General features: G+C 37.1%; 1 long non-coding RNA gene across 1 annotated transcript in view; it reads right to left on the minus strand.

Moving 5' to 3' along the window:
- LOC104972350 (uncharacterized) overlaps window positions 1-10,475 on the minus strand; it is a 50,596-nt gene extending 40,121 nt beyond the window's left edge. The window contains exon 1 of the long non-coding RNA XR_806532.4: window positions 10,011-10,475. This is a non-coding gene — a long non-coding RNA (uncharacterized lncRNA). The remainder of the gene's footprint in view (window positions 1-10,010) is intronic.
- Between the last annotated feature and the right edge of the window lie 3,919 nt (window positions 10,476-14,394).

Below are 14,394 nucleotides of genomic sequence, written 5' to 3' on the forward strand. Positions count from 1 at the left end.
ATAAATAGCTTGTTGTGCAAACTTCTGTCTTCTACAGATTTGAATTTGTTCAATTGTACCTTTACGTAATATAACTATATATCCTCATATATTTAATTAGACATATATATTTGAATATATGTGTACGTAGCTTTTCTGACATTTGATTTTATACTTAATATATGCACTATAGGCTTTTCCATTTCATTGTATGTATTCCTTATAATAGCATGTTAATTCCTTTAGCATAAATGTTCTATTACTCATTAAGCTCCTTTTACTGGTTGACTCTTAGGTCTTATGATCTATATTGCACATTGACTGACTTCAGTCCATTTCAGGTGTCTTGGAACATGCTTAATTGAATGATAAAGGTTGAAAAATTACAGACTGCTTTTCTCAGACTCCTTCACAACTCAGGATCCAAATGGCCTTAGCTTTCATTGAGCAGACACACTTGTCTATTGGCAATGCAGGTTGGTAATCATGCTATTTCTGTTAGTGCCTTTAGTTGTGGCATTTAGTTTATGAAACAGTAATTACTGGCCTATGCATGGTACCTAACTTCATAGGTGTTATTAGGCAGGGTCCTTGGCATCCACTTTACTGGCTTGAATGTTGTCTAAGTGAGATTGTTCCTGGAGCTGAATATGGTGGGAGCCTCATTTTCCTATATCCTGGCAGAAGATGTGTGGAATCATGCTTGCTTCCTTGATCTTTTGATCATGGTGAAGGTAGAAACTTGCTTGATGGCACAATTCTATAGGGCTGTTCTGGGAGTTGTTTCTGGAGATTCGACATAAAGGTGGCTTTTTAGCCCCTCAAATGATTTCCAAGCACCTAATTTCCAATACGAAATCTTTTTAAGCTTAAACTAGCTAGGGTGACTTCTTTAATCTGTGAGTAAATGCTGAATGCAAAGGTATTTAGAACTTGAAATTGAGGGTTGCATGTAATAGAAGTGTGCTTGCTCAGTCATGTCCGACTCTTCATGACCCCATGGATTGTAGCCCTCCAGGCTCCTCTGTCCATGGCATTTTCCCAAGAAGGAATACTGGAGTAGGTTGCCATTCTATCCTCCAGGAGATATTCCCAACTCACGGATAGAACCCAGGTCTCCTACATTGCGGGCGAATTCTTTGCCACTGAGCCACTATATTTGGCATTTATTAAGTAACTGAATGGAAGATGGGGAGTACTCAGATGTTATATTCTAAAGAGATGATGAACTTTGGTATACTTTGATAAAACAAATACATTTATTTCTTATAGCTCAACATGATGACCATTAAGAGAAATGGGAGAGACAATTAAAAGCACAGTTCTATAACAAAGTTATGTGCACAGTCAAGCCAGCCAGTCTGCAAGCAGAGATGGAAAGAAATGCAATCCCATTCATTGAGTGTTCACTAATGTTGTTTTTTGAAACAAAATTTCATTAATTCAGTTGAAGGAAGATTTTAAAACTATTATTGCTGTCCCACAACTTTGGGAAGTCAATAAGTATGTTTTAAAGTATGTGTTCCCTGTGGTATTAGCATTTGAAAAAATATGAAATTTAACAATTGCAAGTACTTTAGAACAAGGATAGTGTATCAAACATTTTTCATTTTATTATTCCAAAGCAAAGTAAGCAACTATCTTTCCCCCAAAACTTCTCTGGGTCTAGATTTAGACAAAGAGTTAATCCAACCCCAATTCTCTTTTCTGTCTAGTCAGGTGGTTTAGTGCGTGTTTAATGAGATAAGCAAATATTAGTGTTCTCAGTTTCCTTTGATTGAAAACAAACTGGCAGAAACTGGAATTTCTGGTTTCTTTTAATTCTGTTAAGTGAATGTATTAGTATTGTGAAATATTAGGCTACAGATACTATGATTTAATAGTTATTACGTGGACAGAAAGACTGACATTGGATTATGTTGATTTTGCATTAATTAGAGATAAGTTTATAACTTATAGAAAAATCAGTGAGAACTGAGGACCTCGAGTATTCTTTGGTTACTTTGCCTCTGTCATAGACACATGGCACCATTTAGGCCCCTTTGTTTAACAGGTTCTTTAGGGCTTCTCAGGTGGCGCAGTGGTTAAGAAGCTGCCTGCCAGATACAGGGGATGCAAGAGATGTGAGTTGTTCGATCCCTGAGTTGGGAAGATCCCCTGAGGTAAGAAATGGCATTCCACACCAGTGTTCTTGCCTAGAAAATTCCATGGACAGAGAAGCCTCGCAGGCTACAGTCAATGAGGTTGCAAAGAGTTGGACATGACTGAGCACAACACAACACAACGTTATTTCACACAACTCACCCTGGAAGAGATTTGATGGCATATTTTCCCAGCTGCTGCTGAGAGTCAGCTCCTAATTCACCCACATCTACTTGCTGACTGGGATCTTCCTTAGTGCCTGAAAGAGGTGGTGGGCATTCCTTACCTTCTCCATTTGGCTTGCTCCAGCAACAGAACCAAGTTGCCAGCTTTACTCTAGAAGGAGATTGTTTGCACATCCAGTCTCCCAACTTTTATGACTGACACCTGTAGGACCAGTCCCATAATTGCCTAGCTCTGAAAGCAAAATCACTGCAGATGGTGATTGCAGCCATGAAATTAAAAGATACTTACTCCTTGGGAGGAAAGTTATGACCAGCCTAGATAGCATATTCAAAAGCAGAGACATTACTTTGCCAACAAAAGTCCATCTAGTCAAGGCTATGGTTTTTCCAGTGGTCATGTATGGATGTGAAAGTTGGACTGTGAAGAAAGCTGAGCACTGAAGAATTGATGCTTTTGAACTGTGGTGTTGGAGAAGACTCTTGAGAGTCCCTTGGACTGCAAGGAGATCCAACCAGTCCATTCTGAAGGAGATCAGTCCTGGGTATTCTCTGGAAGGACTGATGCTGAAGCTGAAACTCCAATACTTTGGCCACCTCATGCGAAGAGTTGAGTCATTGGAAAAGACTCTGATGCTGGGAGGGATTGAGGGCAGGAGGAGAAGGGGACAATAGAGGATGAGATGGCTGGATGGCATCACCGACTCGATGGACATGAGTTTGAGTGAACTCCGGTAGTTGATGATGGACAGGGAGGCCTGGCGTACTGCAATTCATAGGGTCACAAAGAGTAGGACACAACTGAGTGACTGAACTGACTGAACTGAACTGAAAGCCAATGGAGCTTGTATTTCTGAATTTCATAATGTAGCAAAGTAGCAGTTTGTTAAATAGGTAAGAGAACACTACCCCAGCTATATACCCAGGCTCTGCATAGAGGGAGCAGCAAAAACTCTCAACAAAGTGAACGTAGAGGGAACATACTTCAATATAATAAAGTCAATACATGTCAAGTCCACAGGCAACATCCTACTTAACAGTGAAAAGCTGATAACTTTTTTTCCTAAGATCAGGAACAAGACAAGGATGTTCACTCTCTCCAATTTTATTCAACGTAATACTGGAATCCCTAGCCAAAGCAATTAAAGGAAAATAAATAAATAAATAAAATGAATCTAACTCAGGAAGTAAGAAGTGCAACTGTCACTACTTGCAGATGGAATGATATTATAGATAAAAGACCCTAAAAAGTCTACCAGAAAAACTCTGTTAGAAGTAATAAATGAATTCAGTAGAATTGTAACTGCAGAATCTATATAACAAAAATCAGTTGCACTTCTATAAAGTAATAATGGACTATCAGAAAGAGAAATTAAGAAATTTATAAGTGCATCGAAAAACCCATAGGAATAAATTTAACCGAGAAGGTAAAAAATAACTATACTGAAAAACGATAAGACATTGATGAAACAAATTTAAGAAGACACAAATGGAAAGATATATTATGCTCATGGATTGAAAAAATTAATATTGTTACAGGGTTCATGCTACCAAAAGCAATCTATAGATTCAATGTAATAACTACAAAAATTCCAATGGCATTTTTCACAAAATAGGACAATGCAAAATATGTATAGCAATGCAAAAAAACACGTTAAAAAACATTAAACAGATAAGCAATCTTGGAAAGAATAACAAAGCTGGAAGCATCATGCTTCATGGCTTCAAATTATATTATAAAGTTGTAATAATCAACATATTATTGGCATATAACAATACATAAATCAATGGAAAAAAGGGAGATCCCAGAAATAATCCCATATGTATATATAATTAATGACAAAGGAACTAAAAATGTGCAATGGGAAGAGAACAGTATCTTCAATAAATGGTTTTGGGAAAATGAATGGCCACATGCAAAAGTAAGAAACTGAGTCACTATCTTATGCCATACACAAAAATTAATTCAAAATAAGTTAGACTTGAATGTAAAACCTGAAACCATAAAATTATTTGAAGAAAATATAGGAGCGAAGCCCCTTGACATTGGTCTTAGCAATGGGTCTTTTGGATTTGACACGCAAAGCAAAAGCAACAAAACCAGAAATAAATAAGCAGGATTTTATGAAACTAAAAAGTTTCTGCACAGAAAAGGTAATAAACGAAATGACAGTGTATCAAAAAGAATAAAATATTTGCAAATCCTATATCTCATAAAGGGTTAATAATCTAAAATACGTAAGGAATTCATACAACTCAATAACAAAATTCAAACAGTTTGATTGCAATGTGAGCAGAGATCTGAACAGATATTTTTCAAGAAGACATACAGACAGCCAACAAGTACATAAAATAGTGCTCGACAGTACAAATCATCAGGGAAATGCACGTCAAAACCAAACCTCACAACTGTTAGAACGGCTATTATCGAAAACACAACAAGTAACAAGAGTTGGTGAGGATGTGAGAGAAGGGAGCCCTTCTGCACTGTTGGTAGGAATGTAAATCGGTGCAGCCACTATGGAAAACAGTATGGCGATTCCTCAAAACATTAAAAATAGAACTGCATATAATCTAGCAGTTCCACTTCTGTGTATTTATTTAAAGGAAATGGAAACACTAACTTGAAAAGATATTTGAATCCCCGTGTTCATTAGAGCATTATTTAGAACAGCCAAGACATGGAAGCAACCTGTGTCCACTGATGAATGAATGAAAGAAAAGAAATTGTGATAAATATATATAAACAATGGGATATTATGCAGCTAGAAAAAAGAAGGAAATTTTCCTTTGGGAGCAACATGGATGAATCTTGAGAGCATTATTCTAAGTGAAATAAGTCAGACAGAGAAAGGTCAATACCATATGATCTCACTTGTATGTCTAATCGAACGTCCCCCCATGATGAATTCACAGATACAAAGAATGATCTGGTGGTTACCAGAGGTAGGGGTGGGCAAAATGGGTGAAGGTGGTCAAAAGATACAAACTTCCTGTTATAAAAATAAATAAGTCTGAGGGATATAATATACAGCATGATGACTACAGTGTAACAATACTGAATTGTATCTTTGAATATTGCTAAGAGAATAGATTTTAAAAGTTCTTATCACAGGGAAAAAATTTATATTATGTGTCATGATAGATGTTAACTAGATTTATTGATCATTTAGTAATGTGTACAAATATTGAATCGTTATGTTGTACACCTAAAACTAATATAATGTTATATGCCAATTATATTTCAATGAAAAAATAAGCCAACATTTTGAAAAAAGAAGATATCCAAGTGGTCAACAGGTATATAAAAAACTGCTTAATATCACTAATCATTAGAGAGATGCAAATTACAATGAGATATCACCTCACAGCTGTGTATACACAGGATGTGTATAATCAAAAATTCAAGAGATGGCAAATGCTGGTAAGGATGTGGAGAAAAGAGAACCCTGTGCACTGTTGGTGGGGGTGCAAACTAGTATGGCTACCAGACTTCCCTGGTGGCTCAGTTGGTAAAGAATCCACCTGCAATGCAGGAGATACATCTTCGATCCCTGGATTGGGAAGATCCCTGGAGAGGGAAATGAAAACCCACTCCAGTATTCTTGCCTGGGAAATCCTATGGACAGAGGAGCCTGGAGGGCTGCAGTCCATGGGGGTCACAGAGAGTTGGACACGACTTGGCAACTAAAGCACCACAACTACCACAGCTACTATGGAAAATAGTATGCAGTTTCTTTAAAGAAATTAAAAATAGAACTACCATGTGATCCAGCAATCCCACTTCTAAGTATCTATTGAAAGGATACAAAAGCAGTATTTCAAAGAGCTATCTGTACTTCCATGTTCATTGCAGGATTATTAGTAATAATCAAGGTATGGAACCTTGTATCTGTTAACAGATGAATGGATCAAGAAAATACAGTATATATTCAGTAGATAGTATTCAACTGTGAGAAAGAAGGAAATCTTGTCATTACAAGGTCGACCTGGAGGACTTTATGCTAAGTGAAATAAGCCAGACAGTAAAAGATAAATACTGTATGGTAACGCTTAGACATGGAATCTAAAAAATAAATAAATAAAAATGAATAACATTTTTTAGAAAGAAAGGAAAAGAAGTAGAGCTCGTAGAAACACTGTAGAATAATACAAACATTCAGTTATAAGATGAATACAGATCAAATGTCTAACACGGTGCCTATAGTTGTTAACACTATGTGATGTAATTGGAATTGGCTGAGTTGAACTTGGGTTCTCACCAAGAAAAAGGTAACTATGTTAGGTGATGGATGTGTTGATTAACTCTTCTGTGGGAAGCCTTTCATAATGTGTACATGTATCAAATCATCACATTGTACACTTTCAATAGATTATAATTTTGTCAATTATAGCTCAGGAGAGCCAAAGAAAAAGAGCTATCAAGATATGAAAAGACATGAACTTTAAATGCATATTACTAAGTTTAAAAAAAGATTAATCTAGAAAAGGCTACATACTATACAATTCCACCTAAACGAAATTCTAGGAAAGGTGAAAGTATGAACACAGTAAAAGGGTCAGGGGTTTGGGTTAGAGGGGAAGATGGTGGATTAGATGAGGCACAGATGTTTTTTAGGGCCGTGAAACTACTCTGAATGATATTGTGATGGTGGATGCATGGCATTATATATGTCACATGCCTCAAAACCCATAGCCTGTACAACACCAAGAGTGAATCCCAGTGTAAAGTATGGTGATTACAGTGGGTCAGGGTAGGGTTATGAGTTGTAGCAAATGTACCACTCTGATAGGGATGTTGATTTGGGGAGAAGTTATGCACATGTGTGGTCAGGGGCAATAAAGAGAATTTCTGTACCTTGCTCCTCTCAGTTTTGCTGTGAATCTAAATCTGATCTTTAAAAATAGTCTATTAAGAATTTCCTAAAGAGGTCAATCTCAACTATTCCAAAATAGCCCTAAGAGTTAAATATTATTGTAACTCTTCTTGTATAGATGCAAAGTGGAAGTCCAGAGAGATTGAGTAACTTGATCAATACCAGGCAGTGAGCAGGTGATAGACCTGGGATAAGAGAGCAGTGTGACATCAGAGTCTATGCTCTTAACTACTACTTCATACTCCTTCCCAAAGTGACCAGAGAAAGAAAATTTTGCAAAAGATTCCACGTAAACACAGGCGCTTTTCTCTTCAGGAACGTAACCACCTCACTAACTACCTCCAGTAGGAGTATTGTGAGAACTGCCCATAATACTTGCTGTATTATAAAGCATATATCTGTATGTGGATTATAGTATTTTATAAATTTTAAAATGATCCATCGGTATTTATACTCAGTCTTCTTCCTGGAGTTCTATATTACAAAGGAGCATTTACTTGCTCTTTGCCTTTGGGTTTGTCAGTGTATCTTAATCTGAACCCATAAAGTTTGCCCAAGGTCAGCAAATAAACTGTGCCTTTACTTTTGTGAATGAATCTGTGACTTTGCATACATACAGCCTAAGACCATTCCTATAGGGCAATAGAAGCAGATGATTTCAGAAAGAAGCAGTTTTCTATGGGTACATAGAATGCATATTTACTTTCATTAGATTTACTTTTGTGGCCTAAAAATTTAGCAAGATTCTTTGAACAAGCTTTGATACAGAAATTCTTATTAAGAGATACAATGAAAAGACTTGGGCAGAGAATCTGGCTAAGTTACAACTTCCCTTCACCTAATTAGAAAACCTGTAGATAATTGGTATGGGGTAATGAGTTATTTTAGGTTAAAAAAAAACATAACTCATGAATTTGCTCATCTGATGTAAGTAATCTAGAGACACAAATTAAGAACATGCTTTCTCTTACCAGGATCACAATATCCTTTTCCTAAAAAAAAAAAGTATTTGTATCACAGTGAAAATTCCCCTTTTCCCTTAGATACCTATGGGAAAGAGCTTCTAAATATTGCATTTGTTTTGGCTCAAAGGCAAATTGTGAGTAATTTGAACCTCTCATCAGTTTCACAATTCTCTGTAGATTAGTAGTGCTTTCTCAGCAAATGTTCCTTGATCACAATGGAAATTTGGTCAAAAACAGTGTTTATATTTTCCACCAGTAAAATTGTGTTATCTGAAGGGCCTACTCTGTGGCATTTGGGGATACTTTGCTTGTCTTTTACTGTGAGCAGTTTGGACCAGAACATGAGTCAGGCTGCAATATTTGAGCTGTTTCAGAGCTCATTCTAGGGCAGTGTGTACAAATCACAAACCACAGTGTGATGGGAGTTCTAAAATTTCAAAAACATGCTCTCCTGGGGCAATATTTTAGTGTGGTTGAATAGCAGCAAACCATCTTCTTTACCCCTACTGAAGATCACCGGGGAACAACGTGGTCCATTTCTGTGGCCCAGTAGCAAAAATGACCATTGACAGAAATAGTTTATATTTGGCGTGTGTGTGCGCGCTGCTCCCCAGTCTACTCACCTCCTCAGACTGTACTTGTTTCTTCTTTCTGCTCTTCTACTTCACTATTTTAAATCTTTTTCTAAGTCTTTCCTCCCATAATTGACATCAAATAGTCTTTCAATATTTTGAGTGTTTAATAATAGGCCCCTGGGAGGAAATAACGTTGTGTGTATTTTAAGACCTTTTGTTAATTCTGATGATTTATAAAGATAGGTCTGCCATTAACTATTGTTCCAAGAAGCAAGTAAAATTTTTAAGTGCCTTAAAGAGATCAAATAACATGGTAGAAGTTTCAGAGTAAGAAAACAGATAAAGAATGTTTTGGAAATTTTATACAAGTTAGGAATCTTGGAGAAATATTGTATTGGTTTCAAAGGAATGAAAAAACAAACATCCAACAATTAGTGATAGCTTCCAGGTACCAAATTACATATTCTTACCATCCTGTGTATCTCACAAAACTCAAACAAAACTAATTTTTAATAATTAAAACCCTTTTATAAACATCCTTTGCTAATTGAAAAGTTAATTTCATCAATGAAACAACTCTTCCAATAATAGCAGAACTTCTCACGTCCGCACAAGACAGCGATGTCCCAGAGTGTAATCTTTTCCGATTAAATGTTGAGTCTACTATTTTGCACAAACCCCTAAGTAAGGCAGCTGAAGACACACACATTATATTACAGTGTCTATGCTGAGGTATTTTAAAATAAATTACTGGCATTATAGCACACCATGGATTTCCTTCCTACCTCACTGAGCCCTGTTTCTTTGGTGGCTTTGCTGGTCGATCTGAAAGTAACTACAGGTGTTGAGCTGCCTGGGTCTGAGCTGTAACACCCTTTTTCTCTTTAAATGACTTCGAATACCACCCATATGCTGATGAGTCTTTGTGTCTATCTCTGGCCCTGACTTTTTCCCCTGAGTCCCTAACCCCGTGTTGATACCTCTACCAGGACAGCTAATCAGAAGTTCGTCACAGTTGAAACCAATTTATTGATTCCAACACCCAACTTCCAATAAGGAAAAAAAAATCCTGTTACATTCTGGGTCCTCTCTCCATTTCAGTAAGTGGTACCACCTTCTAATTTCCTAATTTAGAAACAATGGAGTGAAACTTGGTTCTTTCTTTCCTTTCATCCCCTGCATTCAATCCAGAAATTCTAGTCTGCTTGCCTTCCAAAATATTATTGGATTGTTCGGCTTCACTCTATTTTCCTCATTACAGTCCTAATCCAAAGTAATGTTATATCTTACCTGGACTGCTGGAATAACTTCCAAATTGTTGTCCTTGCTTCCTGTATCGAAACCATCCATTGTTCACGCAGCAGCCAGTGGTCATTTAAAAGTATCAATCAGATCATATTGTCCCCTTGCTTAGAACCTTTTAATGGCTTCTCATTGCATTTACATGAAAATTCAATCTGTGATAATGCATGCCCACTTCATCCTTCTTTGTCAAACCTGTTCCTTCACTTCCCTCTCCCATTTGCTCATTACACTGCAGCCTCACCAGCCTCCTCTCTGTCCCTGGAATAACCAAGCCCTTTACCAGCTCATGAACTGTTACCTCTGCATGACATGCTCTCTATCCAGACCTCATGTGGCTGATGCCTACTCATTCTTCAGGTTTCAGCTCAACCCCACAGAAAGCTCTTCTGTGGAAACTCAGCTCAGGTTATTTCTCCTTAAAGCCTCCACATTCACACTGCATCACACCAGTCTATTTATTGTTCCTGAAGCACTTGCCATAATCTACAATTCTCTGTATATTTACTCACTGGCTTCCTTATTGCCCCCCTCAAGAGAATGTAAGCTTTAGGAGAAAAAGGACTTTGTGTAGCCTGGCTACATTCCCAGTGGCAATTAAATGCCTGATATATAGATAAATGTTCAATAAAAATTTGCTAAATGAATGAATAAAAACAAAAACAGAGGAATTGTTTGAAGAGTGAGAAGTAAAATCATCATGAATAATAGGATGTTACAAGGCAAAGGGGTTTTTAGAAGCTTATCTGAGGAACCTTCCTGATGTGCTAACCTAGAGGAGTTGTCTAAAGCTGCGAAAGCCATGCTAGAATCTGAATGTCCTGACTGAGTGCACTGCTTTGCACTAGACACGAGATCATAAACTTGTTCCATGATAAGGTTTGCACTGAATCTTGTTGAGAAAAATAACAGCAATATTCCATGTGGTTATATTTCCGAGAAAGAAAGGTTAACTTTTTTGGAAAGAACACCTCTAGCTCATACCTTTTCTTCTTTTTTTGTTTTAAATGTCTTTTCTTTTATAAAATATTGAAAATAGAGATGTATTTTAAAATGTTCTATTTTTACAAAGTGGAAAAAAAAAAGGCAACTCAAGGCCCATTTTTTTGGTGATTTTTTTTTTTTTTTTTTTGGTGTTTGTTTTGCTTTTCATTTTAAAGAGACTGAGTGTGGAAACTAAGTTTGAAAATAAGATAAGCAACTCAAAACAAATCTAGTCATTAAAAGTGATTTAGTTTCTAGATCCTACCTCCTACCCCATCAACTCCTCTAACCCTGTTCCACGGAGATAACCAATAACAGTCTGGTGTATGCTTTTACATCTTTCTCTATACTCAAATGTACACCTGCACATATGCACCATACACACACACCCCCACACACAGCTTTATTTTGATGTAGTACAAAAGGATACTGTTATCATATTATGCCCATCTGGAACAATGCATATAATTGTAGGTCATGCAGTATTATGTGCCAAAATGTATTCAACCATTCCTGTACTGATATTCCCAATTTCCCAGTCTGTTTTGTCCACCACAAAAATCCTGCCATTAACATCTCTATGCTGCTGCTGCTGCTAAGTCACTTCAGTCGTGTCCGACTCTGTGCGACCCCATAGACGGCAGCCCACCAGGCTCTCCTGTCCCTGGGATTCTCCAGGCAAGAACACTGGAGTGGGTTGCCATTTCCTTCTCCAATGCAGGAAAGTGAAAAGTGAAAGTGAAGTCGTTCAGTCGTGTCCGACTCTTCGCGCCCCCATGGACTGCAGCCTACCAGACTCCTCCGTCCATGGGATTTTCCGGGCAAGAGTACTGGAGTGGGGTGCCATTGCCTTCTTTGTAACATCTCTATATGTGTCAGTAAATTAATATAAACATCTCTTCTCCACCCCTTCCTACATTTACATTTCTTCTCACATAATAGTGCTTTTACTTCTTTAGGAAACACTTTCAATAGCAGAGTTGTTAGATTAAAGGGTGTATACAGGCATTTTAATTTTGATATATTTTGTTAAGACTTAAGAAATTTGACCAGCATGGCTTATATTCCCAAGCAGTTTTAGCTCTTTAAAAATTCGTGTTGTAGTCATTGTGAGCTTGTCTCAGAACACTTCAGTTCCTTCCAGACACAACTACATAAGTTATCCCTTAGCTGTCTCTATTTCATTCTATTTGCCATTGTAGAGACAGTTCAGTACTCTGAATTACCCAAGGGATTAATATATCTTCAAGTGAGATGGAAAGTCTATATTTAAAAAAGACTCCTCAGTTTCTGCTTCTCATTTTGTATTTCTGATCACTTGCCCCCAACATGGTAGCCCATATCATTGACAGCTTTCTTTGTTTTGGGCCAAGAACAGTAAGGGTGATCTTATACTCTAGGATTAAGGAATCTGGTGATGGTTGACGTGGTATGACCCCGCTCTTTCTCCATAAAGAAGTTTAGCTTTTTTAGCCTTTGTTTTTCCTTTTAGAAAATAGTCTGAGAGTTACTTTCAGTGTTCCTTTTTCAGGTAGTGCTCTAGAGGCAAAACATAAATTCAGATGTTTAGAAAACTCACATTAGTCTGCATCTGCCCCCTCTTCTCCCCTCTGACTACTCTGCTATCCAGACAGGGAAGCAGTCTACAACATCTTGATAGGCTCAGTCTTTTAACAGTCCCTGTAATCCCCCAAATCAGTCCTGAGCAAGTTCAGACTCTGCACAGGAAGGTACCCAGTGATTTATGACCAAATGCAATTGGCTCTGACATTAGGGCATAGTGCTTAATCCTGGTACATGTTGCAAAAAAATAAAAAATGCTGAAGTCACCTAAAATAAAGCTACTATAAATTGCTATGTAAGTTTCAAATTATGGTAGTTTTGCTTATTTAAAAAAAATGATAAAACCAGTCAAATCCTCACCTGTTGGATTGGTAGGAAGCCCATGGTCCAAGGAATCTGAAGGGTGGGAAGACTGACCTCCACTCCCCAAGGAGAGAAGACTGTCACTGCCTTTGGTTCTAAAAGCTTTATGGCCACAGAGGTGATACTGATGTGCCCTGGATCCAGGTCCTTGGACAGGAACATGAATTTTCTCCCAAGCCAATCTCAGCCTGATATTGTTTACAACACTTCAGGCTGGCCAGTCCCTTAAAATGCTGCTTCAATAGTGTCAGAATTAATTCACATGTCCAGCTGAAAACTTAAAACCACCTTGCCCTTTCCTTCACTGGGGTGTCACATCCCAAAATTTTAGGTTATTCTTTTTATGCTCTTGAAAGACAGAGATGATCATGACACCCTTTTTCAATAAACACTGCTATGGGGTAACCTAACTACCTGAGGTGGTAATTCAAATTGCCTCAAAGAACCCTATAATTTCCTCCTCCCACCTGTGTGCATGCACACACACACACACACACACACAGAGTCAGAAAGGGAATAATTGATTTCCTCAAAGGTAGCTTACCATGCTAAAAACAGCAAGGTGAGTCTCTGGTCATGAAAAGAAAAAGGGAAAAAAATCTACAAGATAAATATTCAATGAGACACATATTCTGCAACTTAACAAATGGATTGAAATTTTGACAAATAAAAATGAATGTGCACTCTGAAATATTCAAAGTGTGTAAAATATAATCAGAAATTTACTCTATGCCTTAGTACAGACTGCCAAAGATGTTCACTTTCTCATCTTTGGAGCATATTCCATTCTCTAAATATTAAACAGCTTCCATATCGAAGTAATATTTAAAATGTCTTTCTTATTTACTATGAATAGTTAAGTGGTTTCCTTCATAAATACTAATTCAAGAAGAAACAGTCACTTATAGAGTGTGTTTTTAGGTTACATAAACAGTCTGGGCTGCATTTGGTGTTGGTGAATTAAGATGTGAGTCTACTAGTAACATTTTGCATAAACAATACATGTCAGGCAAAGATCCAACAAGCTGTGCTATTAATTTATGCTCCAAATTCCTTAGCTGAAAATGTTCTTCAAATTGTTTTTTGTGTTTGTTGAATGTTCAGTTAACAGGAAATAGTTCTGCTTTACTTTCATCAGAAGATCTATCTATATATATATATATATATATATATATATATATATAACTGTGCTTCACTTTGCCTCAAGAAACTGAATCGTACTTTTTCTGACTTGAGTTAGTTTGCACTATAATTAAAAAAAGAATATATCCACATGTCTACATGCTGCCTTAGGAACTGAAGTTAATATACATGTCAGTTCTTTGCTATCAAAAATTGACATAAACATCCTAGAGCCAGATACTTCACTAATTTGGCAAATAATTGACTATAGAATATAATGAATTTTCTGTGGCTGAGAGTTAAATGGTTGGATATAGTATGAAAAAAGAGTTCATCTTTG

This window comes from Bos taurus, chromosome 5 (genome assembly GCF_002263795.3).
Source record: "Bos taurus isolate L1 Dominette 01449 registration number 42190680 breed Hereford chromosome 5, ARS-UCD2.0, whole genome shotgun sequence".
Classification (NCBI taxonomy): domain Eukaryota; kingdom Metazoa; phylum Chordata; class Mammalia; order Artiodactyla; family Bovidae; genus Bos; species Bos taurus.